The sequence below is a fragment of the Canis lupus genome, chromosome 5 (genome assembly GCF_003254725.2).
Source record: "Canis lupus dingo isolate Sandy chromosome 5, ASM325472v2, whole genome shotgun sequence".
NCBI lineage: Eukaryota > Metazoa > Chordata > Mammalia > Carnivora > Canidae > Canis > Canis lupus.
In genome coordinates this window covers 53,020,419-53,030,989 of record NC_064247.1, presented here as the reverse complement: position 1 = coordinate 53,030,989, position 10,571 = coordinate 53,020,419, and the positions used below count along the sequence as shown (strand labels likewise).

Genomic DNA, 10,571 nt, shown 5'->3' with positions numbered 1-10,571 from the left:
TAATTTATTTATTTATTCATGTAAGACACACAGAGAGAGGCAGAGACATAGGCAGAGGGAGAAGCAGGTTCCCTGTGGGGAGCCTGATATGGGACTCGATCCCAGGACTCCAGGATCATGACCTGAGCCAAAGGCAGACACTCAACCGCTGACCCACCCAGGTGTCCCTGGAGTCCATTTTAGTATAGGTGCAAGTCATAAGATAGAAACTACACTGTGATTTAAACAAGGGAAGTTCAATGTAAAAAAAATGATAGAAAAGTAACTATAAGATATATATAGACCTTGGAGCAGAGAAAGAGTAAGCAAGGCAGGGACAAACATATACAGGAGTTCAGACCTCACTGGAGAAAGCAGAGTTGCAGTTCACTGGATAGTGAAAAATTCTCTGACTTTTCAGATCAGAGATGGTCTACAGTCACTAGGCATAAGCAAGTCACAACCTGTGGCTGTGCACAGTATACAGAGAAAGCTACTTCCATAAGGGAGCTAAAAATTAATGGGCTTCAGTGTATCTTTTTTCTTTTCTCTGTAAGTGCAGAAATACTTTCAAAAGGATCTGTCCCAAAGGACAGTCCTTAAATGCTTCAGTAATTGTCAAACATCATAGCCACTTAAGTTTCTAAGGCACTTGCTTCATCTAGCAGTTCATCACAATCAACCACAGCTTGATTAATTGTGATCTCATTGTATGCAATGAGTTGTGAGCCACCCACTTCCCATCAGCAATGTGCTCAGCACTGCACTCAGGACCAGGGAATGACCAATCTGATTCCCAAATCCTAACTTTCTGGGGCCATTCTCATCCTCTGTCAGTCTGGGTCCAATCAAGAGACAGAAACCACACTATGATTTATTTTTTTTACTTTTTATTATTTTTTTCACACTATGATTTAAAAAGGGTAAGTACAATATTAAGAATAGTTAGGCTATGATCAAAGAATAAGTATAGGATACAAAGGTACTCTAGGGCTGAAGGGAAAATGCCCAAGGAAGGACAAACTTCTATTGAGGGTGTTTTCCTCCAATGGCTGGGGTTCAGACTTTGTCAGAGAAGGCATGGTTGCAACCCACTAAATGGCAAAGATGTGTGCTGGCTTCTTAGGCCAGAGCTGGTCTAGTTTCTGGACTAGCAGGGAGACAATCATAGAGGATGGTTGCCTGCAGTGGCCAGTGCAAATGGGATGCCTGGAGAGCACAATGTCTATGTCAGTAAAGCCACATCGCTGTCAGGTATGTCTAGAGGAGAGGTAGAGACCAGCAGAAGGAGGTGGGATGCTGGTGCTGGCTAGAGGCTTGGAGGGCACAATATCTGTATCGAGAAGGCCCTGGGAAGATTGTTGGGCTAAGCTTGGAGCATTCCTTGGAACATTCTGGGAGCAAGGCTGGGTCAGCACCACCGACCACATCACTTGTTGACAGCACAGCAGCCAGAATGAGTGGAAGAAGCTCTTTAAAAAAAAAAAAAAAAAAAAAGATTTTATTTATTTATTCATGAGAGACACAGAGAGAGAGAGAGGCAGAGACACAGGCAGAGGGAGAAGCAGGCTCCTCCCAGGGAGCCTGATGTGGGACTCGATCCTGGGACTCCAGGATCATGCCCTGGGCTCAAGACAGGTGCTAAACTGCTGAACCACCCAGGCATCCCGTAGCTCCTTCTTCCTGTAATATTCCTCTAGCCCCTGACATTGAGAAAGCTTAGCATGTTGCTCACTGTAAAGGATAAGTACTTAAAAGAATTTCATCCATTATCATAGAGTAAGTACTGAAGGGTAAATTTGGAGCTGAGGGGTAATAAATTAATAAGTAGGACACCACTAAATAAAGAGGTGGTTTGTCTCCAGGAAGAAGGACCCTGAAACACCCCAGCAAATATGTACTCATTTCTCCTTGTTCTTTCCCAAGGGATGAATGGCCATTGGCTTGGGTGACTGTAAACTGGGGGAAGAGAAATACCAATACATTTTGAAAACTACTGGAACAGTGTCTAATATTTGACATTGATACTGTGAGGGTTAATTTCATGTGTCAACTTGGCTAAGCTATAGTGCCTAGATGTTTGGTGTACTACCAGTCTATGGTGTGGTGAAGACATTTTTCAGGTGTGGCCTAACATTTAAATTAGTAGACTTTGAGTCCAGCAGATTACCCTCCATAATTCCGAGTAGTCCTCATTCAATCAGTTGAAGAGCTTAAGAATGAAGACTGAAGTCATCTTTAGGAAAAAGGAATTCTTCCCCCAGGCTGCCTGTGGACTTGAGCTACAATAGCAACTGTTCCCTGGGCCTCCAGCCTGCCAGTCTTCCTTGCAGATGTGCCTGTTGCTATAATCACATGAGCCAGTTTGTTAAAATCTCTTTCTTTTGGGACGCCTGGGTGGCTCAGTGGTTGGGCACCTGTCTTTGGTTCAGGTCTGATCCTGCATCCCGGGATCGAGTCCTGCATCGGGCTCCCTGCAAGGAGCCTGCTTCTCCCTCGTCTGTGTCTCTGCCTCTCTCTCAGTCTGTGTCTCTCATGAATAAATAAATAAATAAATCTTTTTTTAAAAAAATCTCTTTCTTTTCACACGCACACACACACACACACACACTATTATTTTGTTTCCCTGAAAAACGTCAACAAATACAAATACCTAGAAACTCAGGGTCATTGTAAACCTCTGCAGAGTGGATGCAAAAGTAAACCAGGCAATAAGTAGGTTTGTGGCCAAAGTATGGCTTAAAATCAATATATTAGGTATTTGCACTGACCCTGTGGCTTTTTTCTCCAATTCCTGACTGTATAATTGAGATAGAATTACTTGGTATTTGGAGTAACCCTTGGTCTGTAGAGGTAAGAAATATGGTAGTAACTAGGCCAAGTAAAAACCTCTGAAACTGCCCTATCCTCATCCCTAATCAAGATACAAACAACATTGTATCTAAAGGAGTATGGAATGGATTAGTATCAGCCTTAAGGATCTCAAGGAGGCAGGGATGGTGGCCACAACCATATTTCCCTGTATCCAGCCAGTCTAGCCTCTGTAGAAACCAGGTGCTAGATTCTGGAGAATGACAGTAGACCAATGCAGGCTCAACCAAGTAATATCCCCAATTTCAGCTAACATGCTAAACATGGTATCTTCTTTTTCTTTTTTTTTTTTTTTCTTTTTTTTTTTGGTAGACTCCAAAAAAAAAGTCTGTGTGGAGCCCAATGTGGGGCCCAAACTGACAACCCCAAGATCAAGACATGAGCTGAGATCAAGAGTCAGACACTCAGCTGACTGAGCCACCCAGGCGCCCCCTAAACATGATATCTTACTTAGAGTTGATTAATTCTGGCCTTAGATACATGGTGTATGGCCATTAACATAAAGAATATATTATTTTCTATCCCAATCAAGATAGAGGACCAGAGGGACGTGTGGGTGGCTCAGTGGTTGAGTGTCTGTCTTGAGCTTGGGGTGTGATCCCAGGGTGCCAGGATCGAGTCTCACATCAGGCTCCCCACAGGGAGTCTGCTTCTCCCTCTGCCTATGTCTCTGCCTCTCTGCCTCTGCCTCTCTCTCCTTAAAAAGAAAAAAAAAGATAAAAGACCAGGATCAGGGCAGCCCTGCTGGCCCAGTGGTTTAGCGCCGCCTTCAGCCCAGGGCATGATCCTGGAGACCTGGGATCGAGTCCCGCGTCAGGCTCCCTGCATGGAGCCTACTTCCCTCTGCCTCTCTCTCTCTCTCTCTCTCTCTCTCTCTGTGTGTGTGTCTCTCATGAATAAATAAATAAAATCTTAAAAAAAAAAAAAAAAGACCAGGATCAGTTCACATGAAATGGACAATAATATACATTCACAGTTTTGTCATTGTGCTATGTTAGGCTATCTGACATTAATACAGTCCAAAGAGATCTGAACTTCTGGATGTTCCCCAAAATATCACATTAATTCATTACAGTGACAGCATCATTCTGATTTGGCAGGATGAGCCAGAATTGACTAGCACACTGGAAGCCTTGATAAAACACATGCATGTACTCTAGTAAGTAGACAATACATCCTGTGATCATCCAGGGAGCTGTCATTTCAGTAAAGTTTTTAAAGCTCCAGTGGGCAGGTACATCCCAGAACATCTCCTCCAAAGCAAAAGACAAATTGATGCATCTTGCACCTTTCCATGTTCGGTGGCTTCAGAGTCACTTTGATTTAGCTGAAACCTTATTCTTTCCAGGCGACCCCAAGCCAACGACAAACACAGTGAATGCATGTTATGGATTGAATGTGTCCCTCACCCACCAGTTACATATTGAAGCTCTCACTCCTAAGGTGGTGGTGCTATGGTCTGAGTATTTGTGTCCCCACCAAATCCATCCATTAAAATACTAATGCCCGATGTGATGGTAGTAGTTAGGGCCTTTGGGAGGTGCTTATGTCATGAAGGGGAGGTCCTTGGGTAACGAAGGTGGAACTCACACAAATGCAATTTCTATTCTTTTAAAAGAGAGAAAACAGAGTTTCCCAGCCCTTTCTGCCATCTGAGGACACAGCATGAGGTCTATGACCCAGAAGAGGGCCCTTATCCAACCATGCTGGCATGCTGATCTCAGGCTCCCAGCCTCCAGAACTGTGAGAAAAAAAACGTGAATTTCTGTTGTTTATAAGCCATCCAGTCTGTGGTTTTTGGTTCTAGCAGCCTGAACAGAGTAAGAGAGATAATGTGTGGAGATGAGGACTTTGGCACTAATTAGGGTTCAACTGAGTCATGACCATGGGGCCCTGATAATATGACTAGTGGCCTTAGAAGAAGAGGATGAGAGAAATCTCTCTCTCTCCTCACAAATATAGAGGAAAGTCCACATGAGGACTCAGGGAGAAGGCAGCCATCTGCAAGCTGAGAAGGAGTTCTTACCAGGAACTGAACACTGTCAAACTTTGATCTTGGACCTCTTAGCCTCCAGGCTCCCCAGTCTACCAGTGTGTTATGGTAGCCGTAGCACTGGCCATTAATACCCAACCAGAACTCTTAATCTTTGATCTGGAGCAACTCGGTAGGCTGATGAAGACTTAGTCAGATCTGCATTACAGTCTTTATTGGTAACAATTCAAAATATCCATGGTTTGTCATTTTGTTTTTTTTTAATATAAGCAAATACTAGCACATATATTTGAATCCTCTCCTCCCTTTCTTAGGTAAATGGTAACATACTATGTATGCTTTTTCCTCCCTGCTTCTTACACTTATCAGTATATTCTAAAGATAACTCCACTATAAGACATAGAAATTTTTATTCTTTTTAGACATCTGCTTGGTACTGTATTATACGAAGGTGCACAGGAGGTTCCTTTAATCCCTTATTGTTGACACTGGGTGGCTTTCAGCAATTTTGTCATCAGTTCACCTTTGGGATGGAGTCTCAGAAGTATAACTGCTAAGTCAAAGAGCAAATGTAAATGCACTGTGAACTGGCATTCACACTTTCGTTGGCCAGGAAGCCTATTTCTACTCCTAAATTTGCCATTCTCCTTCAAGGCATCTCTTTCCATCCAGTCAAGTCAGACATCTGGAAATTTCCTCCGACCTTCCTTTTATTTCCTACCTCCATCAAAGTAGACCTAAAATATTGTGTGTGGGTTTTTTTTTTTTTAAGATTTACTTATTTATTTATTTATTCATGAGAGACACAGAGAGAGTCAGAGACATAGGCAGAGGGAGAAGCAGGGTCCCCACAGAAAGCCCAATGTGGGACTCAATCCCAGGATCCAGGATCAAGTCCTGAGCTGAAAGCAGATGCTCGACCACTTAGCTACCCAGGTGCCCCAAAGTGGGCCTAAAATTAAAATAATTTACCTTCTAGGGATTGGGTTCTCACTTTCAGCCCTGAAATCCAAGGCTTTAATTTGAACTCTTGTAAACTCTTTAGACGTATTCTCTTCAACATTACATTATTAGTGTCTTGGGGCACACATACATTAGAGTGTAATAATAGGAATCTGACATGGCTGGAAGGTCAGAGAATGCTTGCATTAAGAGAATGATTCCTGAACTTAACACCTGAAGACCAAGCAGACACTGACTAGAGAAAGGGCTTTCTAGGCAGAGGGGAAGCATAGCCTAAGGTAGTGTGGTAGGAGAGCATGTGAACAATAGGAGGAACTGAAAGAAAGCTAATGAATTGAGGCACAAAGTAAAAGAAAGTAAACTGGAGAGATAGATAGAGCCCAGCACATGTGAAGTTTGTAGACTAGATTTGGGATTCCCTGTTTTATTCTAAAAATAGATAGACACCGTTTAAAAAATTTAAGCAACAGGGTGACACAATCAGATTTGGGGATTGAAACCATCATTCTGGCTACCGGGGAAACAAAAATTGGATTAACCCAGGCAAAAGACACTGATAGAGGGTGATGGCAGTGGTAGTGGCAAAGTAGACAGATTCAAAAAATATTTAAAAATAGATTTAACAAAGGGGCATGTGGGTGGCTCAGTCAGTTGGACATCTGCTTTTGGCTCAAGTCATGGTCCTGGGGTCCTGGGATGGAGTCCCACATCGGGCTCCCTGCTCCTGGGGAGTCTGCTTCTCCCTCTCCCTCTGGCACTCCTCCTGTTTATGCTCTCTGACTCTGTCTTTCAAATGAATAAATAAAATATTTAGTTTTTAAAAGATTTTATTTATTTATTTGCAAGAGAGATAGCAAAAGAGAAAGAGAGTATGAGCACCAGTGTGGGAGGGGCAGAAAGAGGAGAGAGAAGCAGATCCCCTGCTGAGCAGGAAGTCCAAGATTGTGACCTGAGCCCAAGGCAGACACTTAGCTGAATGAGCCAACAAGGCATCCCTAAAGAAAATCTCAAAAAAAAAAAAAAAAAAAAATTAACATAAAAGAAACGAATTAAAATATTTTAGAGTCTATACAAAGAGACAAGGCTTAGCAATAGGTTGCTTAAGGGATGTCTCCCCTAACTTTGTTCCTGCTCCTATGACTTCATGAACACTGATCACTGAACTAGGGAATCTGAAGAACAACCAGGTTGGGCAGAGTGGAAGATAGGGTGGAAATCTAGAGTTGGATTTTTGGACATGGTAAGTCTGAAGTGCTTTTGAAATTCTCTTTCTCTCTCTCTCTCTCTTTTTAGTACAAAAAGGTGTTTTTATTAGAGCTCAGGGAAAGGACCTGTGAGCAGAAAGAGTAGCCTGCAGTGCATTTGAAATTCTAAGATAAGATGCATTTGAAATTCTAAGATAAGATTGTAAGCACTAGGTGGGAAATAAAGCAGAAAGGTCTGGCTGATGATATACATTTCTGAGTCACCTGCAAATGACATACTTTGGAATCACGGATCTATATGAGAATGTCTCAGTATGTAATGAGGAGGGGGCAGGCCTATATCAAGTCTTGAGGAAGGACTGATGACATTCACCTTGGGAAAGAGGAAGAGTACAACACAAATGTAATAAAGAAATAGCAGCATGTGGGGGTGGGGACAGGGCATTAAAAGGAAACTGGGGAAGGAATGGTTAAAGGAGAGACTGCTTGGTTGTGTTGATTGCTGCTTGAGGATGGCTTAAAATGAAGCCGTGAAAAATATGATCATTGGATTGAGTAACTGAGTCATTAGAAACTTCCACAAGGTCAGTGTCAGAGAAGTGATGCAGGTGGAAGCCTCATTACAGTTTGCTGAGGAAAAGATAGAAGGTGAAAAAATTGAGATAGCTTTCTCTTCAGAGAAGTTTGACTGGGAAAGCAAGTATAGAAGTGTAGAACCAGCTCGAGGCCAGCATGCAGTAAAGGGAGGTCTTTTAAAGGTAGGAAAGTGTTTTGAATTCAGGTGGGAAAGAACAAGAGGGATTATTGCTTCAAGAAGGAGGGGAATAGGGGTGCCTGGGTGGCTCAGTTGGTTAAGTGTCCGAGTTGGGCTCAAGTCATAATCTCAGCGTCCTGGGATCAAGCCCTGCATGGGGCTCCAGGCTCAGCAGAGTCTGCTTCTCCCTCTGACTCTGCTTCTGCCCCTCCCCCTGCTCATGCGCTCACACACTCTCTCTCTGAAATAAATAAAGTCTTGATTTTTTTTTTTTAAATAAAGTCTTGAAAAAAAAAAAAGAACGGGGGCGGGGGGTTAAAAAAAAAAAAAAAAAGAAGAAGAAGGAGAGGACTAAGGAACCAAGCCCCTGAGAAGGCCAGAGGGAATTAGATCTTCACTGAGGAATTGGCTGGCGATAGAAGGGACACTTTACCAGATGGAATAGGAGGAAAGGAGATGATGGCAGGCACAGATGGACTTGTTGATCTAGTAATAAGATGATCAAAGAGTGCCCATCTGATGGTGTCTCTTTTCCCAATTAAGTTGGAAGAGATGTTGTTGGGTGAAGATAGCAGTGGGGATGGAAGATTGAGGCTTGAGAGACTGTGTGAAACAGATACCAGAGAATTCGAAAGTGAGCTTATAAGAGAAATGTGGTATGATGATCCCACAATATTGACAGCTCACTTTAACTTGTCAGTTGGCATGACCATTCTTCTGTATTTAACACCTTGTCTTGTAAATTAATGCAAATTGATCTCTGCAAGAGTTTAGTCTGAATTAACCAGATGATGGTTTCAATTCTCCACTTATGTCTTACTCTGGATCTCCCAAAAGCAGAGCTCAAAACAGAGGGTTTACGTGCCCTCATTTTATTGAGGAGTACAGTCCCAGAGAAGGAGAGTGAAGGACAAGGACAGCAAAGCAAGGATGGTGGGAAAGCCAAAGTGAAACAGCACATGCTAGTGCTAATTGTTGCAAAGAGCTATTGATTGCTAGATTCAAAGACTGGGTGGGTTCTTAAGAATTAAGACATGCTGTGTGTCAGAACTACCCACTTTGCAGGCCAGGGGGTAGAAAGGAGAAAGATTTTATCCACTGGCTACGATCTATAAGATCACAGACTCAGTCCCTGCACCCTTAGGTTGCATATTCTGGGTGCAAGTGGATCCCTAGTAGGAAGCTCTGGAGTGGGAGGACAGACATGAGAGGCAGGGCAGGAGGTGAAGTGTTTTCAACTTTGGCCCATGTGAACTTTGTCAGAGCTCAGAAAGAGCTGGCATAAGAAATAGGTACATTCAAAGAAGTATCTTATATAACTTATAATTGGCAATATGACTTACTGATTTGACTAAAGTCAAGTAACTCTTCAGAAACACAGACAAAAATGGAAATGAACTCGCTGTTTCTAAAGGCATTAAGAGAAGTCCTCTCACCTGGATGGTGAGCTGATCTGAAATTTTAAGATGCTTCCCATATAGCAGGAGAATTTCAGGTTTGCTTTGGGCAGACTTACACAGGAAATAATTTTAAAATCGTTTCTATTTTTTAAATTGTCATTATTTTAAAATTATTTAAATTTTTACTTAAATTTAAAATGTAAAATTATTTAAATTATTATTTAAAAGTGTTATTATTTTAACAGGGCAGAAGAATCTTGTGGATTTTGAATGAGGACTTTTTTTCCTGAATCCTGAAGCTTCCCTGTTCTGCCATCTAGTGTTCACTGGTGTCTCAGAGGGTCATGTGTAAGGAGTTTCTTTATCTGTTTCTCAATGGCAGTGCTACCAACATTTTGTGGCAAGGCAATTTCTAGTTGAGGGATTGCTTCTGAGGTATTTGGGGATGTTTATATTCTTGTCCCCCACCCACATCCCCCCAGGCATTGTGGGCTGAAAACACTCCCACATGTTTTCAAATGTGCCCCAGTACCCTAACCTTTGAAAACCACTGCAGGAAGGGTTAATGGTGAGCCCCTACTTTACATGTGAGAAAAACAGGCTTGGAGACACAAAGAAGCAAGTTCACGCTACAGATATGCACTGGAGTAGGTGCTCCATAAACAGAAGTTCTTTCCTAACTTCCCTCTGTAGCGGGTATTTAAGTCACTTACTGTAATAGGACACAACTTATAAAATATTCTATTGTCACAGAGTTGTATTTCATAAAGTGAGTTTCACTTGTCAAATCACCATGCTAGCACAGTGTTAGCACTTTGTTAGCAAAGAGAGAATAAAGGATAGATCCAAGAGAAGTCACAAAACATGAAAAGCATTGAGAATTTGAGCAAAGATTGTAGGAAGAAATTATAAATAAGCCAGGCTATTCAGCCTAGAATTGGAATGAGGATTTGATACTGGCCTTTTAGCATATGAAAGATTTTCACACAGTGAATGAAGTGTATATGTGACATGCTATATAGTCAGAGATGCTGTGAGTTAATGTTATTTGCAACAGGGTAATGTTTGTAGAGAGCTCAAAGCTTACCAAGCACTTTCATATATATTATCTCATTTGAATAATTTTTATAGCAGTGAGTTGAGTTTAAAATGGCAATTATGTGTATCTTGTTCTTTACATATGTAAAAGATGAAGGAAAAACAATCATTACTGATAAAAATGAGAGAAAGGACTACTAGATATAAACATATTCAATGATTCAGGTTTTATTTATTTAAAAGCTTTTATTTATTTACTTGAGAAAGAGAGTATGAGTAGGAAGAGGAGAAGAAGTACAGGGAGAGGGAGAAGCCGATTCCCTTTGAGCAGGGAGCCTGATGTGGAGCTCGATCCCAGGACCCCAAGA

The 10,571-nt window shown here is 41.9% G+C and overlaps 1 long non-coding RNA gene across 1 annotated transcript; it reads left to right on the top strand.

Moving 5' to 3' along the window:
- Positions 1 to 746: 746 nt before the first annotated feature.
- Positions 747 to 10,313, top strand: LOC112646415 (uncharacterized). Its single transcript, XR_003127639.3, has 3 exons — positions 747 to 902; positions 4,469 to 4,593; positions 9,411 to 10,313. It is a non-coding gene; the product is annotated as an uncharacterized LOC112646415 (long non-coding RNA).
- Positions 10,314 to 10,571: the final 258 nt, after the last annotated feature.